This window comes from Pinus tabuliformis, chromosome 1_2 (genome assembly GCF_031772625.1).
Source record: "Pinus tabuliformis cultivar Carrire ecotype Pingquan chromosome 1_2, CPIR1, whole genome shotgun sequence".
Classification (NCBI taxonomy): domain Eukaryota; kingdom Viridiplantae; phylum Streptophyta; class Pinopsida; order Pinales; family Pinaceae; genus Pinus; species Pinus tabuliformis.
Window position 1 is genome coordinate 1,183,879,242 of NC_142298.1, and position 27,344 is coordinate 1,183,906,585.

Consider the following 27,344-nt stretch of genomic DNA (forward strand, 5'->3'; position numbering starts at 1 on the left):
TTGTAACATCTTTGCACTTTCATCAAGGTCTTAACTGTACCAAGATCTTCTTAAGGTTTGTACCTAGGCTCCCCAAGGTCATGACTGCTTCTCCTTCATTTCTTCATTCTTACTTGAGATCTTCATCATGTCAATAAGGTTTCTATATTGTGCACCGAGATCATGATCTTATCCTCATTATGACAAAGACCATGAATGCTATATTACCGAAATTATGATTGTGTTGAGTATGTGAATGCATCACTGTGAGATCACCGAGCTTCTACAACTATATGAAGACTGTGACTTGATTAGAGAGCATGCTGAGTGTATCACTAAGATCCTTATTATCATAACTATTCCCAGAACCTGACTGTGATTCTCCTCTTGCACTGAGAGCCCCATAGTTTAGAGTACTACCACCGAGAAGATCACACTGTAATTACGTACTGTAGTTATACCCAAAGTTGGAGAGACTAGTATTCATGCACCTCATTCGAGACCCTATACCACTGTGCTTGACCGAGACTTCAAAGGTGTATGCGAATATATTTCTGCTCCTTATTCGAAGTTGCAGGATGTCCGAAATCTCAGAGATGTGCGAGTTTCTGTTCCACTATTCTGTGAAGTTTAGTGGGGTATATATAGTAGTTAGTCTCCATAAATAAGCCGACATGACCACTGAACTGGTGTGTCACCTTTTATGAGCCGACTTGATAGTTATATGACTATTTCTTCATTGTTTGTTGGTAGTCTTCTTCTCTAGAGGATGGTGCTTATCTTGGAGGGCTATTTGACACTAGGTTGACCCATGTACATTACATGAAGACTCAAGAAGATCTTCTTACATATGACTTTGACTCTTTGACTTTTTCTAGACTTATGAAATGAGCAAGAAACTCATTCATTTAATTTACAAAAATAATATTTCTTTTTCTTGACAAGTACAAAGATAAAAATTTCATTTACAAATATCGAACCTAGTTACACTTTTCTTCAACACTCCCTCTTAACTACGGAGGTATTTACAATGGTACTTGGTCATTCTCAATCTGAAGAATTTCTCATAAGAAGAATCAGATTGGTAACCCATCTGTATAGCATCATAGTAACCAACATTATTCATAGCAAGGCCTTGACTAACAACTCTATCTCTCATAATATCAGAGCACAATGTTGGTGAGACCAATGACTTATAGACACCTTAGTCGTTGTTTCTCAATGTACATACCCACCCGCGTTTTCACTAAGTATGACCTTCTAGGACTATTCTTGTCCTGGGTTTCCAACCCTCAAAGAATATTGGTCCGCTTGCCTACTCTTGTCTTGGATACCTTACACATCCTAAAAGAGTATCAGATGCCATATGATTACCCAACCCTCCCATTCTTTCTTCTCAATTGAAGACAAGAATGTTGTGTCTATCTCTTCCTCTTTATTTGAGGAAGTGTTGAAGCCTCAAAAATCATTGCTTACAACATGGGGGAAAACCACCTGGTTCAGACCTTGGTTGGCAGTTCCTATTCTGTTTGGTGTAGTGGCTCCGACTAGGGATAATTGGACCAGTTTCGCAATCTAATTTATGATTGTGATAATGGGGTGATATGTGATATTTAGGAGCAATGTTTAAGCTAAAAGTAATCTAATCTAAACTAATGATCACATGTATATATCCTAATTTAAACACTATCTAGCTATGACTATACTCGGGAATAAATTTGACGTATGGAATCTACAATAATGTCTTAAAGAAATGGTAATAAAGATCATTCAACCACAATAAGAAATGAAATCATTTTAACAATAATCATTTCAGATAAATAGTTAGCTGAAACAATTGTGAAAGATATATCGCATAAGAAATTATTCATGTATTTAGCATAAAATTTAGGCCATCACCATACAAAAGTGAAATACATGCTAACCAAGATTCAAACTTTCATACATAAACAACTTGAAGAGAAGTTATTGCTTAATACATAAGTAAAACAAAATTACGAGATAAAAGTACCATTTGTAATAAGTCCTGCTCATGTGATTCAACAATATTGATCTACTTCCAATCAATCCAACACCATCTAAGAGTAAAAAAGTGAAATTTCAGTAGAAGATGCCAAATAAGATAAAAATAAATCTTGTTCCATTCATTTCACCAGAACTTCCTCAAAGGGACAAAAGTGCATGTTTTGAAGATTGTTTCTCATAAAATTTCTGGACCCCTCTCTAAACACATGAGAGGGGTTTAAATATTAAACTTTAAAATAAAAATAGATTATTACAAAAATAGTTGAGGAGGTTTAAACAACCTTCCTCAAATTATGCAAAATAAAACAAAAATAGAAATGAACATGGTGACTAACTCCTTTGCGTTTGATCTTTGAGATTGCAGATGTCTGTCATGAGCTTAAGTTGTGTCGGTAGGCCAATTTCAGATTTCAACCACCCAGTGAACACGACGTTGGTCAGTGCTGGCACCATTTTCTCCGTGGAAGTGGTTAGGCATCGCAGGGTCATCCACTGACTATGAGGTTTCACTAAATGTCGCTAGTATGCTTCCCAATTTAACTTGGTCATTTTCCTAATTGCTTCTCCTTTTTCCTCTGTTGCCTACCTCCACTGTTGTTCGAGTTGTTTGACATTTGGAAGAAAACATGGAATGGACTCTGCCACCAGGTTGGCACTATGTAAATTTTCATTGATGTTCTCAATAACATTTTTTATTGCTGCTGCTATGTCTGATGTTGCCTTTTATGCATGTCTAAGCCGAGAATCCCAGTCTGCAAATAAAATTTCCTTGTGTGATTCCTCCAGTTTAGGCAAGTCGGCCTTTCTCCCATCTTCTGAATTCTGCCAGGTAATGAAGTCGGAAACTCTTTTCAAGATTTCATCATATTCGAGTCTCATCTCAATGACTTGACTCATCAACCTGTCACTTGTCTCGCAATAGGAATTCCATTGCGAGATCTTCTAGCATAATAGTTCCTTTTGGTGCATCAGCTGGGAGTTAAGGCTAAGCACTTCAGTAATAAACTGATCAATTTTTGGATCATCTTTATGCAGATCAGTTATTCCTTGTATTTGTGCTTCCTTTTCAAGCTAAGTTGGCTTGATGTTTTATTTGCATCTAGTCAAATTCTTGTTGGAGCTTAGCTAACTGCGATTCTGCTTGTTGGTTAGATTTTTCTTGTTGTAACTGTTGTTCTAACAACAAAATTTTATTTTCCCTTTCCTTGAGAAACATTTGCACCTCTGTTGCTTTATCAATAGTCACTGTAGCATAGGCTCCTACAAACTGTGACAGCCTAGTAAGGTTCTCAGATGGGTTGATGGGTGAGTCTTTCCAGACAATATCCATCGGTTCATTATCGGGAGTATTAGCAATTTTAGCATCCAAATTCCTCTTCTTCCTTTGTCTTTTAACAATGGATTTGTGGGCAGGGCTGTAGAATACATCTAAAGGAGGAATCTCCTCGATTCTCAAAACAATTTCAGAGGTAGGAGTGACAGGAATGTGATCTACCTCTTGAGTATTTACAATTTTCTCTACTGCAATTTCTTGAGTTGTTCTATGTTGTGGAGTTTGTATCTTTGGCGTTTGTTCCTCTGCATGGAGCTTTTTATTAAAGTGCTCCCATTCTTTGTCTAAATCAATCACCGGGGGTTTTATTGGATGGGTGGAGGTGGAATGAATTTCAGCCTGTTTTTTAGTTGAAGTTTTCTCAACTGTCTTTTCTATAGACTGGGCTGTATCTTTTTCTGATTCCTTAATTTTTCTTCTCCCATTCTATGATTGTTGTTCTGAGTGATTTGACTCCCTGGTAGACTTTTCTTGGGATTCTGCTTTAGAATCAACTTTGGAATTTTCTTTGGAACTCCCTTCCAGACTTATGCTGGGAGTTGGCTCCCTTATTGGTTCAATCCACAATTGGTCCAATGGGACATTTAACAGTCTCCTTTCTCTGTATTCATGAAAGGCCTCGAGCTCTCCTGGATCAAAAAGTAGTGATGCCATGTGCTTCACTTCTGTGAATGTCTCTTTTTGTAAGAAGATGTCATCAAATGTGTCTTTATCATGAATGAATAGCTTCACTTTTACCATTGTAGTAAAGTCTTTGGCAGTGCCAAATGGGTTATACTGCCTTCCTAGGAATTTAGGTAATTGTAGAGATAACACGATCTCTGCTTCTTTAAATGCATGCCCCACATTGTGTAGTGAAAATGCTCCACACTGCAAAGGGAATGTAGGCCAAATGACCTTTTTTACTTCCTTTAATGCTTTGCTTAGCCCACCCTCACTAGCTATTTGATGGGCTATCTCTCTGGCCATCAATTTTTCCAAAACATAGTATGGGAGGACATGTGGCGAGGTAATGCTACCAAATACCCTGATATACGTGAATGTTTCCTCTCCAAACCATCTGGCCACTAGGAGGATATCTACCTCGACTTCCTTGGAAAACCTAGGGGCGTCTCGGTTGTAAACCTATTTGTGGATAGGGAGCATGACTCCATGACAAATTTTGTAAAAATGTGGGTGAAACTGAGATTCCCACATGTCTTTATGGTATATATGAATGGGAAATGGATCTTGGAAAGTCCACTTCCATCCCATGACAGGAAATTTTGAACCAAAACAAATTGCATCCATCACATAGGCACTCATAAAAAATGGAGGGTAAACCCTCGTTGAGACAACCCTTTTCCTCTATAAACGATTATTGCCATTGCTAAATTATCAGACAAGATTTGGGCCCAATTCATTATAGTTGTATTTACGCCTGCATCTATTAATGGAAGCCATTCTTTGGAAAATTTAGTGTTATCGGGCTTGCAAACATCCTACATAGCATGACTGCTCCAAAACTATGAGGGGGAGAAATAGACGCAGTAGAGTACATACTGTCTTTGTCCTTTTTTATTTTGCCCTCATTATTTGACCAGGTTTGGGTGCAATCTGGTGGGTCCTCATTCTCTTTGGCAAACTTCTCAATGAGCTGTTTGTTGTAGATGACTTGTGGCTTTGGTAGGTGATACATAAGCCATAGGTTGTCTGGCGAAAAAGATCCCATAACCTCTCTGGTCCCGAATTCTCTGTTTGAGATATCAGCCTCATCAATGACCCATTTAACCATATCTGTATAAGGGATTATCTTTGGGCGCGTAGCTATGCAATGCAAAAATGAACATGCCGTCTCAAAAATGGAGGCATCTGAGGAATCATGACAGTTAACTGTGATCTTTGTTTCCAGAAGTCTTGGTTCCTCTTCTTCTAATATATTATACATGGTTTCGAGGTTCCTCCATCTTTGCCTCATGTAGTATCCGAAAATAGAGGAGTCATTTCTAATTTCTCAGACGCGACTTCCTTGCCTTTCTTCACCATATCTCCCAAAGATTTGTTCTATGGATTTTTCCTGAAAGTGGAGAAAAACAACAACTATTGGATATAGAGAGATAATAATGAACGTGAGCTTGAATAATACAAACAACTTGTAAAGGTGATAAAAAGGAGTTTTATTTAAACGCAAGTAAGAAGATATCATATCACGTTGAATGGCGTTTCACACATAAATGCCATTAACCTTCACTAAATGCCCACTAATGTTTCATTATCTCTTAGGGTCCGCATCGTAAGTCGGGAAGAAAGCTTCTAGGGTGGCGATCCTTTGAATTGCGATAATGCCGATTTTGCAATTTGTGAAGCAATATCACAGATCGCATTATATCGTCTCTTATGTTTCTGCGAGATGCGAGATGCAAGACGGTTGTTATTATTTCTAAGACATATCTCATTTGTTAGGTCTTCTATGTAAAGACATTTTTACTAAGCGGCAGACTTAAAACATTTGTTTGTAATGTATGTCAGGAGTGGGTCCGGGTCTCGATCGCATTTCACAATTTCGATAGGCGGTAAGTTTGCGGTGTTATTTTAAATGCTTGAAATGCGACGTGGTAATGGAAATGATGCAATCACAATTTCGCATTTCGCTTGTTTTTGGGGTAACTTATTAAGGTGTGCATTCTACGAATAGCGATATGCAATGCGAGACTTAGTTTTGATGAGAAATACCTAAGGACCTATTTTATATAAGAAACTTAGTAGTTTCAAAGCGTTTTAGCATGAAGTCCTTCTTTGATTGCTTTTCGCTAGATTTGGTGGGTTAGCAAGGCTTTCAATCATGCTAAATCATGCAATATGCGGGAAAGGCAAGCATTTACTAGTTCTTTTTGAAAAGGGGTTTGATTGATATCTTGTTTTATTCCAAAAATTAATAAAGAAAATGCCTAAATGCTAAACTTATTTTTGGAAATATTTTTTAAAGGGTCCCCATTTATTAATGTAATATTGACTACTACTATTAAAAAATGGGGGGTTGTTGAATAGCACAACAATTGGCGATTCACTTGGAAGAACTAGTTATCTTTGAGAGTTTTTTGAAATTTCTAAAACTTCCAAAATAAAGATGATTTAGAAAATAAAATTTACATGAAATATAAGATAAGTCATACTTCTCTTTGAATATTTAAACAATATCTACTTAATTATCATCCTTTTGATTATCCTCAGCTCATAAGAAAGTTACTTTGTCTACATCAGTCATTACTTGGTTTTAAAGATAAAAACAGGGAGGCTCTTCTCAGATCAATTTTTGGTATACTCAGTTGTCATAGGTAGAGCCTTTGCTGCCAGTAGGCGTTCATAGCCTCGACAGGGTTAACTTTTAGCCAACAATGATTCAGTATCCCACCTTGGTCAGAATGCAATTTTAAAGATAAGCTTGGGTTTATATACTTATTGCCTTTTTATTTTCTGAAATAATTCTTTTTCTTCAACTTTTTATCTTTTAACCCTTAAAGGACAATGTCTTGTTTAGCGACCAAAATTGACAATGTCATTCACTTGATTTATAACTTAACTGAACAAGCTGGCTCTTAATGAGGCCCTTTGTCTTTTGATACAATCTTAAGCCATTACCCTATTTTGATATGCAGTATTGGTAATGTTAGCTAGTTATAACCTTATGATCATGGTAAGCCAGCTCTTGATGACACCTCTTATCCTTTAAGTTTAAGTATATTTTAGAATTACACTCTAAAAATGAAAGTTGATTAGGTGGGGAGAATCATTGGCTCCTTAAAAGCTTATGGATGGCAATTATAGAGTTTGAAGATGCTTTTCTGTAGAGAGACTTTGCTTTGTTATTGATACTTTTCTTGACTGATGTAAAGGAAGGATTTCTTTCTAAAGTTAAGTTTCATCAAAGATCAAATAATTTTGGCAGAGGATAGGTAATTTCAGAGCAATAGAACTTTAATCTATGTTTCAAGTGTGAAGATCATTTTCATAATAGTCTTTACTTATACAAGCGAAAAGTCAAAAATAAAAAGAGACTATCATTTGTAAAGCCAAAAGTAAATGTTTTTCAACTTGTATTATTCTTTCTAGAAAAATAAAATAAAGGCAATAATATACATTGAATAAAAGAGATAATCTTCTATGGAAAATATTTCTTTAAGATCTGCCCATTAACAAGTAAAGATTCTCTCTTGCCTGATAAATCCTGCAATAAGAAGGTTGATGGACCTATTAGTTCAACAATCTAAAACGGGCCAAGCCTCATTTGTTGGAACTTGGTATTCTTACCTTTTTCCTTGTGAGATTTATCCCATTTTAATACTAGGTCTCTGAGTTGAAATGATTTTGAACTTACAGAATGTGAATCAAAGGAAGCTTTGATTAACTGTTGATGATGTGCGTGTGAGATTTTGGCTTTTTTCCTTTCCCCTTAGAGCTTAAGGATTTGTAACTGTCTAACTTGCATAGAAGAGTAGGAGTTTCTTTAATGAACTGAACTAGGGCTAAAGAGGGAATAATACATTTGTAGGTAAGACAACTTCTTTCTCATAGAACAAATTAAAGGGAGAAGTGCCAATGGAGGCTTTTTGAGTTATTCGATCTGCCCACAGAGAAAATATCAAAGACTTATGCTAGTTCTTTTGACTGGGGTCAACAATTTGTTTAATAATCCTTATGAGATTTTTGTTTGTAGATTCAGCTAACCCATTTCCCTGTGGATAATAGTTAGTAGAGTACTTAAGCTTAAAACCTCTTTTGAGAGAAATTTTTGTCATAACATTGCCTGAAAAATAAGACGCGTTATCAAACACTAGGGCAGATGGTAGACCAAATCTGGTAATGATAAATTTATCAATGAATTCAATGATGTTAGAATTGGCTACCTTGAGTGGAATTGCTTCCACCCATTTTGTAAAGTAATCAATTGTTGTAAGGATGTATCTATGCTGCTTAGAAGAATGAGGAACGATCTCACCTATTATGTCCAATCCCCATTGCTCAAAAGGTTTTTCGATATTGACTGGTTGTAACGGTAATGTGGGTTTTCTTTGTCTCCCAGCAGCTGTCTGAAAAACTTTACATCTCCTTACATAACTGTGTGTATCTTTGAATAATGTTGGCCAGTAATAGCCAGCATGCAGGATTTTATGTGCGGTGGTATCTCCTCCATAATCTCCACCAGCTAGTCCATCATAAAGTTCCTGCAACACCTTATCTGGCTCAGATTTTTCAAGACATCTAAGTAAAACAAAATCATAATTTATTCTAAATAGAACATCATTGACGATTTGATATTGTCTAGATTTTAGCCTCAAGGCCCTTCTCTTCTTGTAGTTTAATTGCGTTGGGGCATATCCATTGTTTTAAGTAAAATATGATGTCAACATATCTTGACTCAATGTCATTAAGGCTTGCCTCATAGACTTGTACATCATTACTTGAGTCTTGTAGTGTTGATAGATTAGATGCTCCTACTAACATCCTGCAAAAAACTTGACATTGTATAATTTTTTCTAGTCTTTTTTCAATGTCATATTCTTGCAGAGCTGTTACCCAATTTGCTCTCTTCTCACCTACATCCCTTTGTATTAACAAATTTCTCACTGCTGATAATGGCACTATTACTTTGGTGTGGGTTTTGAGGATAAAGGGTCTGAAGTGTTTTATTGATTTGAAAACAACAAAAGCTTGTTTTTCAACATCTAAGTAATTCAATTCAGCCCCCTGCAAATTGGAGCTAAAGAAAGAGATTGGGGCTTCAACTTTTTCTTCACTGAATTGTGTCAATATGAATGCATATGATTTATCGGAAGTGAAAGTGTATAAAATGAAATGATTTGAAAAATTCAGAGTTGCTAAGGATGGAGCATTTATGATTGCTTGTTTAGTCAAGTTAAAAGATTCATGTTTTGAGTGTCCCCATTCAAACAGAGAATTTTTCTTTATCATAGATTGAAGAGGTAAAAGAATTCGTGAGAAGTCAGGGACAAATATTTTAACAAAATTTATCTGACCTAGGAAAGATTGCATTGATTTTTTGTTATGAGGTAAAGGTATTTCATAAATTTCTCTTAGTCTGTCAGGGTCTATGTGAATCCCTACTTTGGACATAATGAATCGAATGAGCTTTCCTTCACTTAATGCAAAGAAAGATTTTTGAGGGTTAAGAGAAATTCCATACCTTTGGAAACACTCAAAGATTTGTTTTAAGTCTCTTAGATGATTGCTGCGCTTTTTGGAATATACAGTTATATCATCTAAGTAGATAACTACTGATTTTTTTACTAAACCTTTGAAGTCTATGTCCATGGCTCTCTAGAAAGTAGCACTAGCATTAATTAGTCCAAATGGCATCTTTTGATAAGCATAAGTGCCCCATTTTGTTCTGAATGTAGTTTTTAGCTGGTCATCTGGATGTACTATGATCTGATTATAACCTGAGAATCCATCCAGGAAAGACATTAGTTTTGATCCTGCAACTGATTGCAATATCTGTTCCATAGGAGGTAATGGGAAATTGTCCTTTTGACAAACTTTGTTGAGGTTGTAGAAGTCTATACATATCTGAATATCGTTGTTCTTCTTTCTGACTGGGACAAGATTGGAGACCCACTGGGAATGTCTGACAGGGAAAATAATATTGGCTTTTAGCAGTTTGTTTAATTCATATTTAATCTGGTTTTCTAAATTAGGATGTATTTTCCTTAATTTCTACTGAACAAGCTTCTCATCAAATGTCATGGGGATAATATGTTGAATAATAGAAGTATCGTATGTTTTAAGAACTTCATAGTTCCATGTGAAGACATTCTTGTATTTCTTCAACAACCGTGTAGAGGATGATTTTTCATCTGATGTAAGTCTGAGGCCTAAATTAATATTTTGAGGTTTCAGGTCAGTTCCAAGGTTAATCAATTCAAACCTCAGATTTGAACTCTGAAGTTTTGAATTCGTGGGCTTTTAAAATCTGTCTTTGAGGTCATATAAATCTTCCAACTTAACTACAGACTTTGCTATAACATTATTGGCTATTTCTTGTTTAAGTTAGTTATCATGCTGGTCTTCATCAACTATCTGGTCATCATAAGAGCCTTCTGATGTTAAAAAGCTTATGATATCTGGGTCGTTATTAAAGACTCTCCAGTTGGTGATATTATCAAGAATAGAAGGCCTAAAATTCAATTCAATAGAAAAGCGATTAGGGCTATAATCTTCTGGTGGAATAAGCTTGGAAGCGACATTAGCTAGGAGATTGGCACTTGCGTTTTGGAGTCTTGGAATAGGGGAAATATTAAATGCTGTAAAGTGGGAAGTTAGGTCTTGGACTAATGATTGGTAGTGTTTCAAATGTCTTGACAGACAGTGTATAGTATTTCTTACCTGCTTAATCACAATTTCTGAATCTCCAAATACTTGGAGGTGTTTGATATTAAGGCCAATCACTTTATACAAACCTTGAATTAGTGCTTCATATTCAACAATGTTGTTTGTAGAATTAAATTCAAGTTTGAACGCTAACATAATATTTTCCCATTCTCGGCTAACTAATATGCATCCTGCTCCTGCTCCATCATTGGATTTAGATCCATCAAAAAATAATTTCCAAAATAAAGAGGTAACTACAGGTTTATCTACAAAATTTACGCACTTAGAAGTGTCTATTTGGGAAAAAATTTCGACTTGAGATACAACAGAGTTTTCGAAGAAAGGTGAAGTGTAAGAATTGAAATTTCCTAGAAATGATTCCACTGAGTAGTTTCCGATGATATTTTTGCTATACACGACTGGTTTAGTTTCTCCTTCCAGCTCTGTGACTATGTACTTTTGATGTTTTTCATGATTAACCCTTATTTTATTTGGCTTGCCGTTATAGGGAAGCCACAAGTGAGACCAGTCAGTTGCAAAATAACCATGAAGTTTCTCTGACCAGTCTCTACTAAGGATTAAGCCATAGAACTCAGGAATATCATCCACAAGAATGTCAATGACTTGAAAAAATTTAGGGTTTGACAAAATTCTGATGGTTACTTGATTAAGTTCCCCAACAACTTCGACTTGAGATCGATCTAACTGTACTATACGTATAACAAATTTTTGGGGCTGAACATTCAACTTTGCACAAACTGTTCTAGGTAAGATGTTAGATGAAGCTCCTGAATCAACTAAACAGTTGTGTAAATTCTTATTAAAAACTTCAAAAGTAAGGAGGAATGGAGGAGTATGAGATTTAGATCTTCCTCCGATCAGAGCGATGTCGGTTGGATCAATTTTGTTTAAAGAGGTGCTAGGGGGTCTTCCCATTTCTTGGGTAGCTTGTGAGATCACAACAGCAAGAAGAGGTGCAATAGGTACTGCTTTGAGTTCTTTAAGGAGTAGCTTCTGCTGATGTTTCAATTTGCTAAGCTCATGAAAGGTGATGTTTGCCCTAGTCTTCTTCATATCATCAACAATATTATATTCCATTTCAACAGAAACTATCAGGGTTTTAGATGAAGGTGAAGAATCTAATTGAGAAGGAGTGATTTGAGTGGATTTTGGTGAAGACTTCTTACCTGTTGTTTTGTCCCTGGGAGGTGGCATTGGAGCCTTCTACTTTGGAATTATTTGTGGAAAATCAACATGGTTTTTACTTTGGGTGGCAACAGGCAATGTTTCTTGAGTTTCTTCGTTGGGAAGAATAAAATCCCACATTCCTTGCAACTCTGCAACTTCTTCATCATCTATTTGTTCTTTGTTCGCTTAAACTTCATATTCCTCTCCATATGATTTGGAATTTGATATAGCATTTGAAGGTTTCGCATCAGCAGGGGAATTCCTCTTAAATGGTCTAAAAGATTTCTTAGAGGAAGTCTCTGCTACCTGATTTTTTATATCAACCGTTTCGTTAGACATGGTTTTGAGGAATTTTTGTCAACCTTCCAGATCAAAAGGATATTTAGGTGGTTTCTTCTTGGATTCATCCCTAAAATTCAATTTCTTAGATTTTCATTCTTCTTATCGTTTTTATTTTCTATAGCTAGAATGTGTTTTTCTACAGCTATCGCCACTTTCATATTTTCAGCCAAAGTTGGTTTGGCAACTCTATCAATCAAAATAGTTGTGTTTGAAGGGAGAGTAGAAATATACCACTCGTTTTGGCCCTCATCTCTAGGCTTAAATGCCGTTGGTATATTATTCAATAATTTATTGAAGCGAGAATTGAAGTCTTTAATGGGTTCTTTGGGTTGGGCTTTCAAATTTGAGAGATCATTGATTAGGGTAGCTATGGATCTATCATCTCCAAATTTAGCTAAGAATTGCTCTTGAAAAGCATCCCAATTATTAATAGAACCTGATGGTAATGAGAAGTACCATGATCCTGCTACTCCTTGTAAAGTATATGGAAATAATCTTACAACTGCATCTTCTTCTAATGCTTCATTCAAGTTAATGGACAACATGAAATTGTTTATATGTTCCTCAGCAAATAGGCCATTATCAAGATTGAATTTTGGTAACCATTTCTCTGGATGAGCTAGCAATTGATGTAAAGGCCCAACCATCCTAACAACTCTTGGGTTTGTCCATGGCCTCGGAGGATTCTATGCCATTACTAGTATGTGAGTAGGAGAAGGTGTAGTAGTGCTTGAAGGTGATTGGGTAGAAGAGGATGTAGTTTTTGTACTTGTGTGAATCACGATCTGGAGTGGCAAGGCGGAATATTGATCTTGTGATGGTATGGATGGAATGAATGAATATGAAGATTGTGTCGATGAGAGAACCTTGCTATGAGATTCAGATGGCATTTTCTTAGCTTTCTTACGACTTGGAAGAGGGAATTCGAATAGTGGGATTCCAAGTTTTTCACTCTGTGCTCTAGTTAACCGTTGAGATGGGGTAAATTGAGAGGTAACACTATCTTGGGATAACTCAGATTCTTCTTGAGATAATGAAATCCCCTGTAATTTATGAATCAAGGATTGGACTTTAGGGGCTTTAGTAGAAGAAGAATGATTTTCCTTCTTTGAGATTTCAACAGTGGTTTCTATAGTTTTCTTTGCAACTTCTTGCTTAGGATCAGGAGATTTGGAATGCAATCAAGAAGTTGGAGGTGATGGTGAGGGAGTTTTACTCTTAGAATGGCCTGTTGATTTGGATTTACTTTCCATTCACAGCCAGGCCCTCCTTCTAGCACCAAAATGTTGAAGCCTCGAAAATCATTGCTTACAACATGGGGGAAAACCACCCGGTCTAGACCTTGGTTGGCAGTTCCTTTTCTGTTTGGTGTAGTGGCTCCGACTGGGGATAATGGGATCAATTTCCCAATCTAATTTATGATTGTGACAATGGGGTGATATGTGATATTTAGGAGTAATGTTTAAGATAAAATTAATCTAATCTAAACTAAGAATCACATGTATATATCCTAATTTAAACACTATCTAGCTATGACTATACCCGAGAATAAATTTGAAGTATGTGATCTACAATAATGTCTTAAAGCAATTGGTAATAAAGATCATTCAACTACAATAAGAAATGAAATCATTTTAACAATAATCATTTTGGATAAATAGTTAGCCGAAACGATTGTGAAAGATATATTGCATAATAAATTATTCATGTATTCAGCATAAAATTTAGGCCATCACCATACAAAAGTGCAATAAATGCTAACCAATATTCAGACTTTCATACATAAACAACTTGAAGAGAAGTTTTTGTTTAATACATAAGTAAAACAAAATTACGAGATAAAAGTACCATTTGTAATAAGTCCTGCTCATGTGATTGAACAATATTGATCTACTTCCAATCAAACCAACACCATCTAAGAGGACAAAAGTGCAATTTCAGTAGAAGATGCCAGATAAGATAAAAATAAATCTTGTTCCATTCATTTCACTAGAACTTCCTCAAAGGGACAAAAGTGCATGTTTTCAAGATTGTTTTTGATAAAATTTCTAGACCCCTCTCTAAATGCATGAGAGGGGTTTGAATACTAAAATTTAAACTAAAAATATATTATTACAAAAATAGTTGAGGAGGTTTAAACGACCTTCCTCAAATTATGAAAAATAGAACAAAAATAGAAATGAACATGGTGACTAACTCCTTTGCGTTTGATATTTGAGATCGCAGATGTCCGTCATGAGCTTGAGCTATGTCGGTCGATCGATTTCAGATTTCAACTGCCAATTAAACATGACGTCGGCCAGTGCTGGCACCATTTTCTTCGTGGAAGTGGTTAGGCATCGCAGGGTCATCCACTGGCTGTGAGGTTTCACTAAATGTTGCCAGTATGCTTCCCAGTTTAACTTGGTCGTTTGCCTAATTGCTTCTCCTTTTTCCTCTGTTTCCTGCTTCCACTGTTGTTCGAGTTGTTTGACATTTGGAAGAAAACCTAGAATGGACTCTGCCACCAAGTTGGCTCTATGTAAATTTTCATTGATGTTCTCGATAACACTATTTGTTGCTGCTGTTACGTCTGATGTTGCCTTTTCTACCTATCTAAGCTGAGAATCCCAGTCTGCAAATAAAATTTCCTTGTGTGATTCCTCCAATTTAGGCAAGCCGGCCTTTCTCCCATCTAAGTTCTGCCAGGTAATGAAGTCGAAAAATATTTTTAAGATTTCATCATATTCGAGTCTCATCTCAATGAATTGACTCATCAACCTATCACTTGTCTCGCAATTGGAATTCCATTGCGATATCTTCTAGCATAATAGTTCCTTTTGGTGCATCAGCTGGGAGTTAAGGCTAAGAGCTTCAGTGATAAACTCATCAATTTTTGGATCATCTTTATGTAGATTAGTTATTCCTTTTATTTGTGCTTCCTTTTCTGCTAAGTTGGCTTGATGTTTTATTTTCATCTGCTCAAATTCTTGTTGGAGCTTAGCTAACTGCGATTTTGCTTGTTTCTTAGATTTTTCTTGCTGTAATTGTTGTGCTAACAACAAAATTTTATTTTCCCTTTCCTTGAGAAACATTTTCACCTCTATTTCTTTATCGATAGTCGTTGTAGCATAGGCTCCTACAAACTGTGACAGTCTAGTAAGGTTCTCGGATGGGTCGATGGGTGAGCCTTTCCAGACAATATCCATCGGTTCATTATCGGGAGTAGTAGCAGCTGTAGCATCCAACTTCCTCTTCTTCCTTTGTCTTTTAAAAACGGATTTGTGGGCATGGTTGTAGAATACATCTAAAGGAGGAATCTCCTCGATTCTCAAAACAATTTCAGAGGTAGGAGTGATAGGAATGTGCTCTACCTCTTGAGTACTTATAGTTTTCTCTACTACAATTTCTTGAGTTGTTCTGTGTTGTGGAGTCTGTAGCTCTGGCGTTTGTTCCTCTACATGGAGATTTTTATTAAAGTGCTCCCATTCTTCGTCTAAATCAATCACCAGGGGTTTTATTGGCTGGGTGGAGGTGGAATGAATTTCAGCCTGTTTTTAGCTGAAATTTGCTTAGCTGTCTTTTCTGTAGACTGGGCTGTATCTTTTTCTGACTCCTTACTTTTGCTTCTCCCATTCTGTGATTGTTGTTCTAAGTGCTCTGACTCCCTGGTAGACTTTTCTTGGGATTTTGCTTCAGAATCAACTTTGGAATTTTCTTTGGAACTCCCTTCTAGACTTACGCTGGGAGTTGGCTCCCTTATTGGTTCAATCCACAACTGGTCCAATGGGACCTTTAATAGTCTCCTTTCTCTGTATTCATGAAAGGCCTCGAGCTCTCCTGGGTCAAAAAGTAGTGATGCCATGTGCTTCACTTCTGTGAATTTATCTTTCTGTAAGAAGATGTCATCAAATGCATCTTTCTCATGACTGAATACTTTCACTTTTACCATGGTAGTAAAGTCTTTGGCAGTGCCAAATGGGTCATACTGCCTTCCTTGGAATTTAGGTAATTGTAGAGATAACATGATCTCTGCTTCTTTAAATGCATGCCCCACATCGTGTAGTGAAAATTCTCCACACTACAAAGGGAATGTAGTCCAAATGGCAGTTTTTGTTTCCTTTAATGCTTTACTCAGCCCACCCTCACTAGCTGTTTGATAGGCTATCTGTCTGGCCGTCAATTTGTCTGGAACATAGTATGGGAGGACATGTGGTGAGGTAATGCTGCCAAATACCCTGATATACGTGAATGTTTCCTCTCCAAACCATCTAGCCACTGGGAGGATATCTACCTCGGCTTCCTTGGAAAACCTAGGGGTGTCTTGGTTGTAAACCTGTTTGTGGATAGGGAGCATGACTCCATGACAAATTTTGTAAAAATGTGGGTGAAATTGAGATCAGCACATGTCTTTATGGTATATATGAATGGGAAGTGGATCTTGGATAGTCCACTTCCATCCCATGACTGGAAATTTTGAACCAAAACAAATTGCATCCATCACATAGGCACTCATAAAAAATGGAGGGTAAACCCTCGTTGAGACACTCCTTTTCCTCCTATAATCGATTATTTCCTTCACTAAATTATCAGACAAAATTTGGGCCCAATTAATTATAGTTCCATTTATGGCTGCATCTATTAATGACAACCATTCTTGGGAAAATTTGTTGGCATTATGGCACAAGTTTAGAGCTATGGCATAGGTGTTGTCCTTGATGGCAACTCTCTCTGGTGACAGATCTCAGTTTAGGCTTTCAGAATGAAAGAAAAGACTTATACGCAGGTTCATCTAGACTAAGGCGCGTATACACGCGGGTTAGACGTTACAAAGGCGCGTATGCGTATACATGCACTTTCACGCAAGGAAAAGCGCGTATATGTGGGAGAACTTACTTTTGGTCCGTGGTAGTTAGTTCTGTTAGGTTCCTATACCAATAGGTATCATTTCTCATGATTGACTATGGAAGTGTCAAATATGATCATCCTTTCCATGCTGCAAAGGTTCCATATTTTGTATCTAGATAAAGAAAATTAAAAAATGTAAAGAGGGTATGCCCTAAAAGAAAAATCAAAGGGAAAAAAGAGTAAATTGGTCAAAGAAAAAGAAAATGAACCCCAAAGAAAGACCAGGAAAGTGGCCAGTCAAAATGCCACTATTATCTTGTTTGTGCGAAGCAAGTTCACAAGGTGCAAGCACTGTTTCATCACACCTAATGGATGACCCAACAGTTCAATCTGGGTCAGTCCATATTTAAATTGCCTGCTGTAGAATAGAGAATAAAGATCTGTCCAAACAGTTCAAGCATGGCAGATGAGTAGACAGGTAGAGAAACAAAGGAGCCCAACTACTTAATCTGGGCCCTTGGAAGAGATAAGGGTAGATTTAGATAGGAGGGCATTCAAAAGAAAAAGGAGGTAAATCAGGGTTTGCTAGTCCAAATGCACCCAATCAAAAGGAAGAAAAAATGCTAGGTGTATTAGACTGGGTAGGTAGTTTGAGGTTGCAGAAACAAGTTTGTGATCTTTTTTGCCTTGTAAGGAAGGACTCATCTCATCTGTTAGCGCTTGAAATTTCACCTCAGGTTGAGAAAGGTAAACCTCAAGGCAACATCAAACCATTTAGCCTCGTAGCTAGCCCTACGGGACAGGAGAAGGCTCTCTCCGGTCTATCTCGGTAAAATCTTTAATGGATGAGATGAACAATATGGTAACACTGATTTTAGGCTAGTAAACTGATCAAAAAGGTTGATTTGGGATTTTTAGGGTTTTTGGTGGCAAATTGAAGAGAGGGCAATTTTGGGTGCGGGGATTGGACACAGTTTCTTCAGGGGATTCTTTGGGGCGAGGTAGGAGACAGTATTGATGCCTTTGATTGAGGTGGATGATCAGGAATGACAGGTGAGGAGCCAAGGAGAGCAAACAATAACTTTGAATTCCCCTTAGACAGTAGAAAACATTGAAATTAAACAAACTTAAAAGCAGAGCATGGCAGGCATGAATTCTTACTTTAACACTTCATTTGTTTAATGTGCAGAAGTAAAAGAAAGGAAATGATTCACATAACACACTTACAAGTACATTAAGAAACACACCATCAACACATGAGTCCACAAGAATCCCAAAGAGGACTGCAAAACCCTGGTCTTCCTTAGCCAAAAATTGCAGAGATACAGTGAATAATACAATGATAGCTTCTCCCTCAAGAGTCCAACCATGAAAATGAGCAAGAAAGTACATAATATAGATGATCTAGCCTCTTTCCCTGCCTCCATGGGTCGAGCTCACTATCCTAGGAGTTGTTTCAACCACTTCTAAACTAAGCACTACAAACTAGGTAGTCAAAACAACTTGCCTCTATAAGCTAGGAAACCAATTCATTCATTTAATATTTACCCTTTCCATGAATGAATCTTCTAGAAGTGTTACATAAGAGTAAAAGTGTCTTTCAAGTACAATAATTACATCAAATATAACCTTAATTCACCCCAAAAAGTCAAACTGAGTCAAACTGCGTTTTTCTGAGCTGTACAGTGCATTTTGGAAAAATCTGCCTGACGGGTCGCGCGCCCCTGCCTGACAGGTCGCGCGCATTTGGAGCCACTTTTGGGGCACTTGAAGGTGGCCAAATTGAGCAAGAGTAGGCTTGTTGGAAAGTTCAGTGAGTCTACTTTCCAACCCAACTGGAATTTTTGAATTTGGTGGTCATTTGCCCCTCCAAAATTGCAATCTCCCAAGACTGCTTTCTGCAACTCAAAAATGTGGCAGAAAGTCAATTTTTGCTTGATTTTTTGACTTTCTGGAGGCCCAAAACTTCATAAAATCTCAAGTCCATTGATGAGAATATGTAACTTCTCATGAAAAATCTAGAAATGCTGAGTTTTTGCAAAATGGAGTTGCCATGATGTAGGGTCGCGCGGGGGGTAAGACCCGTTAATGGGGAAAAACCTGTAAATGCCTGAAAAAACCAAAATTTTCCCAAAATGCTCAAAATTTTTTGGGATTTGTGCTGAGGCTGAGTTATTTAGTGCCTTGGTCCTTCAGTGATGCCTCGGCCAAGATATGAAGGGGATCAGGCCTCTTTCTCCCTTTTTGTGCCTTTGCCAACCGCCTTTGGAACATCTTCATTTTTGCCTTGCACACATGCATTCTTGCCCAATAATGGTTCTTCATGTTCCTCAGCAACTTCTTCTCTTGGTTGGCCCTAGCCAACAACCTCTCCAAGTGTGCATTTACCCGGATGAGCATGGACTCTCGCTCAGTAGGCAATAGATCACCGGGTCTCCTCCGGTTCAAAATGCGGTCACTACGAATCCTCCACAGCTCATCAAGAGCTTGTTCATCCTCCAATTGTTTGTTGCACTGCTCAAGATATGTGATGGTCCATTGTGCCCCCTCTAATCTCCTCTGCAAGGCATCATTTTCAGCTCTAAGGTGCTGAATGATCTCCTTTGACTCTCGACTAGGAGAACTAACATCAAGATCAATAAACTCTATGTCCGGAGCACCTGATGGTCCCTCATCAATCTTGGGATGTTTGCCCCTCCCTGGTACCTGTGCTGCTGAAGAAAGCGAGGCCCCTTCCACTTGATGTGGAGATAACACTCGCTGAGCCGATGAAGAAGGCGAGACCCCTTCCACATGCTGTGGAGAAAGTACTCGCCGAGCTGCTGCAAATAAGGCCCTCTGGCCTCTCTGATATGTAACCACAGGTGAGGAGCTGACATGTCTAGTGAAGGGGATGTCATGCTGCTATGATGGTCCTCCCTCCTCATGAATAACCTCAGGATGTGATGATGGCGCTGTGAAAAACTCACGAGAGATAAACTCCTCCCATGGGATGCCCTGCTGTTTTGACTGTTTGAGATGTTGTTTCAAGGGGACAAATAACACAAGGGAGAAGTTAGGGAGGGGGACTTTTGAGGGGACTTAGGGAAAATATATGTAAGAGGGAATTTAGGGAAGAAATTATGACATATACAACATCACATAATCATAATATGCAAGGGTTTTATGGGAAGTAGGGTTTAGGGTTATGTTATTGATTTTTAGGGGTAGGGGTAGGGTTTTAGGGCTTTTAGTATTTTTGGTAGGGAGATTGGGTAAAAATGATAAGGGAGGTGGTAATGGAATGTGGGAAAAAGTGGGGATGAAAAAGATGACCTTGAGCACAGCAAAACAAAACCCTAGCTTTACTTGCACTTTGACCTTTTTAAGCACAATACACATGAATTTCCCATTTCATCTTGATGGCATTTGACACATCTTCCATGCTCATTTTTTCTTTACCAAGAAAAATCACCATGATTTAGAGGCCTACCTGAAGAAATGTAGGAGAAAGAAGTTGATTTGTGGCTCACTGGAAAATTTCTGTGGAGAAATCCCGCCAGTGTAATTTTTGCACTGGCAAATGTGTCCTAATGGGTCGCGCGCCTTCAACGGTTCGTGCGCTTTTTCAGGAGGCTTTTGGAGGCCTTCCCGGTGTCAGAATCGGGTTCAGGATAGCTCGTTGGAAAGGTCTTTGAGTCTACTTTCCAATCCGACTAGAATTGTTTAATTTGGAGTTGATTTTACTTGTCAAAAATCAAATCTCCCAAGACTGGTCAAAAAGTGCCAAATGAGTCTGCCTCAAGGAAGAGTGCTGTTGCAGTCAACTTTGGAATGCCTTCCTCAACCCCAAATTGAGCTCATGATAGCTCATTGGAAATATATTTGTGTCTAGTTATCATTTTACCTATCAAGCAAATCATTTGGCCAACCAAACTAGGGGAAAACTTGATTTTCCCAAGGTCACTTCAGAGGTGTCTTTGATTCTCCTGAAGCAACGGTATTCTTGACATTTCTCTCAAACCATGACACCTGTGTAAAACGTGAAGGAGGTTTTTCTTCCTTGGCATGTTTTAAACACAAACCTCGCTCAGTTTTCCAAAATTCATCTTTTATTTCTCTGAAACAACCTTTGAGTGAAACTTATCCTGATGTGTGAAACAAGGAATTTTGTCGAAATGGAGCGAAATGAAGGAGATAGGGGGCTTCTAAATTCTTGGGGAAATTTTTGGGAGTGGGGAGGGATGTTAGGAAGTAGGGGAAAGTGGAATCTCAGAGATTGAGTGAGGGGAAGGGGTCGAAAAGGGCAAAACACAGGCCAAACCTAGAAAATTGCCAGGTTGTAGCTAGAAACTAGGGTTTGTGCAAAAATGAGGAATTTGGTGGATCTAAGGGATGGGAAGTGTTTGATACGATATTTTAAGGATAGGGGAATGTGTATGAACATCAGGATACAAGTTTTTCCTATGATTTGACCGTCCAAAAGAAATTGCCTTCAAAGCCCTAGGAGAGGGAAATGACCTTACCTAGGCGCAACTGAAGCATGAACAAGGTGTAAAATGACTCATTAGACACTGAAATGATAATGAAAGCCCAATGAATGATGATAGAATCAGCTGAATAGTGACATAGATTGACATTTGGGCAATTTTGAAAGGAGTGAAAGCAAACCCTAGACCTAATGCCTAGTGACCAAATTTTGCTTGAAAACTCTTTGAAATGACAAAATTTGACCTTTGACACTCTAAGACCACTTTGTAAGAGAATATTTGATCACTGGAGGAAGGCTGGAAAGACTGACACTAACATCATCAATGACACAAGTACCATGGCAGTTTTTTGGTTGCAGGACAGTGGAAACATGACTAATTCCCCTATCATTCCCTCAGAAATCATTTGCTAACATCCCCTCAAGGACCTTGGGATCTGCCCAATAGTCCCATTTCACTTCATTTTATGAGAAATGCTAAGTTGAACTCTGAGTTTACTTAGTGAAAAGAAGCCACATTTCTTGTGTAAAGATCTTACCATTTTACTCCATTTCCCTAAAAACCTAAGCTATTGCTTTATAGACTTAGCGTTGTCTATTAAAAAACAAAAAATCATATTAACATTAACTATATTATATAGCTCCTTTGTAATATTTCCTTCCCCATACTATGAAAAACTATATAAAAAACCCAAAAACATTATAAATACCCCGCCCCGGCCTAATATGGCATATTTAAAAATTCTGTCGGGATTATTGGTCCACCCGGGTCCAATAAGAACCCTCCACATGTTCCACAAGGGTTTATTTAACACCAGGTTGAATAAATAACTTCATTAAAAAACCCCCGCGCGCACATATATGTTGGAATTGGTTTGACTTCTGGTTGAACCAATAACCTTAGCCACCCATATATACCACATAAACCCATAACCCAAGGTTTAAACCCCTCGCGCAAACATTAAAATATTAAATATATGGGCGGGTCCCCGCGCCATATCGTACCAGCACCTGCGCCTCCCGTCAACCGTTGGATCGCACCCACCAGATCCAACGGCCCACGCTGATATCGGAGCCGCCCCGCTGTACGAGAGTTAGCTCCCGATGGAAAGCGGTTTTGCCGTCGTACATGAGGACGCATGGCCCATTTCTATTGCATCGGGCCCGCTCTGACAGAAACTGCCCCCGTACCAAAAGCGGTCCGATGCAAACCGTTTACCGCTTGTTCTCCCCACCATGCACGTCATCCCCACGTCTGCATCTGTGTCAGCACCCCCACCACTATTCCGTCCACCATGTCTGCCCCGTCACCCATCCACGTCAGCTGCCCCGTCACCCTCTGTACCACGCTACAGGACAAGGTGACGTCAGCACAAAAAGCGCCAAAAGGTCCGAAAAAACCCGAATTTTCATTAAAACTCACGAAAGTGATGTTTTTTGTTTATATTCTATACAACCAATAGTGAAGTCTGTGCATGAGAAATACGTCGAGTTCACCATTAACGTCCCAGTCTGCCACCCAAGCGTGTTCAACCTGCAAACCCGACCTCCTCGGCTCTACCTGCAACTGCATTTCACACCAAGGTCTCGTAAAACAGGTATTTACCCGTGAATCACCCATAAACCCTGTTTTTTCATGATTTCTCTGTGAAAGATCAGCGAAAGAGCTAAATTCAACTCAAAAACACTATTGCCTGCAAGCCCCTGCGCTCTGCCTCACCGTGTAACCATATTTTCGGGAAAAATCTGCTAAATTCCATGGCCCTCTGATAAATTCTCCATTGAACTTAAGCTCGAGCTTGTGTCCACTTGCAAAATCACCAAAAGCCCCTGTAAGAGCCGCACTCTTCCCACTGTTTTTTAAGCTTCCTCGTTAAAAACTCTGCAGACTCTTTCTTCCCTTTGAGTTTCACTCAGTAAGCCTATTTTCACATAAAAACTCAAGTTGCAAGAATTCTTGTTAAAAAGCCCTCTGTCAGAACTCTGTTTCCTGTTGGGACACAGACTCAAATCCAATTATAAGCACAATGAATCATGGATGCTCCAGTAGCCCTAAACATTGCACCCTTGAATGCACCTCATAGGCAGTTGGAGTGGTTACCTCTAGCTGATAGGGATTTTCAGATTGATGACATGGAGGGTGAAAAGCCTCAGCTGCAAGCTTTCTGTGAAATAAGGAATAGCCACAAGAACAAAACTGACCTACTTGGAATCTGGGAGTCTAATATGCCTATATACTACCTCCCTGTAGTCAATGTCTTTCCTGACCTCATCCATCAATGTTGTGCTAATTATGAGCCTTCTCAAAGGGCAGTAATGGACCCTGCTGGAAATATCCTCTTTTATATTACCCCTCAGTCTATAAATGAGATGCTGCACTTCCAGCCAGCTCAGCCTTTGGTCCCTCTTACTATGAAAAATTTGTTGGACCAAGCCTCCAAGTTGTCCTCTGTAGAAGTTGACCGAATTGCCAAGCTGTTTATGCCACCAAATTGTCACTCCAGATACAAAATTCCCTATCACCATGCCTGGTTTAATGAGGCTGGAAAAATTCTCACAGACACGATTTCTTACATCCTGGGATTCAGAACAAGTGAGATTGTGGATGAAACTATATTTGCTTTGATATCCATATTTGCCCCAGGACAGCCCCCTGTTGTCAAGTATGACTATGCTACCTACATAGCCAACAAAATTCATGAGCAGTTCATGAATTTAGAAAGAGAGAGAGTATTCAAATACACTGCATATATATACCATTTGATGTTGTACTATCAGCCTGATAGTTTCCCAATTCCCCCTAAAAAATTGGATGCTAAGGGGGAGCAAAGGTCTGTAATATTATGGTCCTTAGTGTTCCATCATGTTAGTAGCTCCGCATATACATATTGTGAGTTTATTGACCTCTTCATATATCCAGCCACCTGTTTATTATCAATAACTCCTCCTGCCAGGCTCGCTGCTGAAATGCAGAAAATATTACACCTATCAAAGGAATACAGCATTGGTGATTGGTATTTTTACCAAAACCATACAGTGATCAGGATCTATGGCTGTCAAATGGCTCCCTACAAACTGCCAAAATATGTCCCCATGAGACTCTTTGCTCTGGAATACTATCGGCAGTTTAGTAGTTTAGATTTGACCCATTTCTATGGTGCTAGGAAAAAGGCACACCTCAAGATAAGGCACCAACTGGGCCCTTTTATTTTTAATAAAAGGGAAGAGGCATCGAAAGAGGCTGACACTATTCTGAGAGACAAACTCAAGCTGAAGCAAAGTTTTCTTTGGGTGCCATATGACCCTGAACATTTCATAAGCTTTAGGAGAGTCAAACATAAGCTTACATGATATGTGCACTATAGTATCCCTCAAATTGAACAATATGCTAATCAACAGGAATGGATAGAAGGCACACTAGTTGAGGAACTTAATGAAGAAGAAAGATTAGAAAAAGAAATGAAAGAGTTTGAAAAGACACTTGACCTAGACTCTGTTGGACAGGTGTTTGTCACATCTCCTCGACACCTTGGAGCAGGCACATCATCTGCCACAACCTCACAACAACCTACACAAGGAAGTGATCCACCTGTAGGGACATCTAAAGGAAAATAGGTGCAGCATTTAGAGCAACAGGAGACAATGGCAGACTGACTAGATGCAACAAAAGAACAAAGTCAAGGGCAAGCCCCTTCAAAACAAGTAAATGCACCTGAGGTCCCTGTCTTACAAACTTCTATCAATGAGGAAAGAGCAAAGAAAAGGGACAGGCAGGAAGAGACACCCATAGGGGCCTCCACAGAACAGCAAGGAGAGAAAAGACAAAGGCTAAACCCCTATTATGAGGAAGAATTTACAGAGGAGACAGCAGGCAATCAAAGAGGTGAGGAAACAACCGAACAACAGATTCCTCCGAGCATGGAAACATCAGCTAGCTCCTTTCAGCAGGAGTAAGAGAGACAAAAAGGTGTGGAGGTTACCTCAACCTCCACCAAGCAGCAGAGCAAGCAAGGCTCTGACATAAAGAATGAATTCACCGAAATCAAGGCCATAAATGAGCCGGTAAGATTCCAGCTCTACAACCAGTTGCTAATAATGGCTCCCACTAATCAACAGAGGCTAATGGCAGCCTATGACATCCAAGAAGGGAAAATGACCCTCAGTCATTTCATACCTACAGTCCAGCAGCCCCAATCCGCTGTTGATTATATTAGGACCAATCTGGAAGTGCTTGCTAAAGACATCCATCCAATGGACCAGATTGAGTTACACAAACAAACTGGAGAAATGGTGTACTCCACCCTGGCAGATAAGGCAATATTGGCCCACAGACTGCAGAATTCACTTCACAACACTTCTGTCCAATTAGAATTGGAGAAATCTTCATCATAGGCCAAGGACAATAGGATCAAATCATTGGAGGAGATCATTATGGAGTTGGGACATGATCCCAACGATCCCAAGGGCGTGCAGGCTTTGATTAAGAAGAAAGAAGAAGACATAGCAGCCCTTAGAAAACAACTCAGGCTGCCACCTACAATTCATCCTCAAACCACAGAAGTAGCACAACAAAAAGAAGAGGAGGATGTGGTTAGTTTGCTTATGAGGATGCATAAAATACTGATAGAAACAGAGAGTGCCTTGGAGGCATCACTACAAGGAAGACAGGGAGAGTTGGCCTCTTAGCCAGCTCAAACAACTTTAACTGTTGAGACTGCTCCTCCTACAGTCACCACAACAGTCCCTCCTACTGATCTAGCAGCAACAGCAGGTACCTCAACCCCAGCCTCAACTTCAGCAGCAGTTTCAACAACGACTACAGCAGTAGCAGAGCAAGAAGCCAGCCTAAGTATGGAGGAGATGATGAAAGAAATAAAGGCTCTGGAAGTACAGATAGCAGAATTAAAAGAAGCCAAAGAAAAGCTGGCGAAAATTGAGGTAAGATATGACGAGTCAAAGATGGATGTAGATGAGAAGACAAGGGAAGTAAAAACCTTGGAGAAAAGAATAAAGAAGCTGGAAAAGGAGCTTACTCTTGATAAGACTCTAGCTGAAGTCAAGAAAATTTTGTGGGCCAAAATTGGCCAATCCATTACTGACCAATGGCAATCAATTGAAACCATACATGAGCAAATGGAATTGATAGGCTTAGCTCAATTCGAAACTCAAAAGGCTAGAGCATCATTAGAAAATATGCCTAAGCAAGCCAATAGAATGATTCAATTTCTGAACACTCATACCAAAGAGCAGTTGGCAGCAATAGGTATTAGGAACAGGACAGATACCATCTTACTAGTAAAAAGGGTGCTGACCCTAAGGAATTTTGTGCAGACTTTGGAAAGAAAATGCCAAGAAATGCAGGCAGAAATAAATGACTTCAAAATAAAGTTTGCAACATTACAGAGCAAAGGGCTACCCAGTTTATTAACCAGTGCTAGAAGACTACTATCACATGAGCAGTATGCCAACAAGGTAAATAACTATGCTTCCAATCAAATTACAGCATCCTCAAGCACCTCAGAAGAAACATGGCCTCCCTCTGGACAGAATCTTTATGATAAATTAGAAACTCTGTTCTACATTGAACATGAGATAAACCACCTTTTTGAAGTCTAGCCCATCTTTTATAGATACACTGAAGCTGATGAAACATTGATTAAAATACAAAGACATCAGTTGCCCACAGAGGACTGGTGGCAAGGAATGCTGGAAATATTACTCAGGTAATTTTGTTTTTATTTTTCTTTTGGTCAGCCACAGGTCAGCAAATACAGAGGGACGGTCTACCTGTCAAAGGGCAAAGAATAGAAAAAAGCA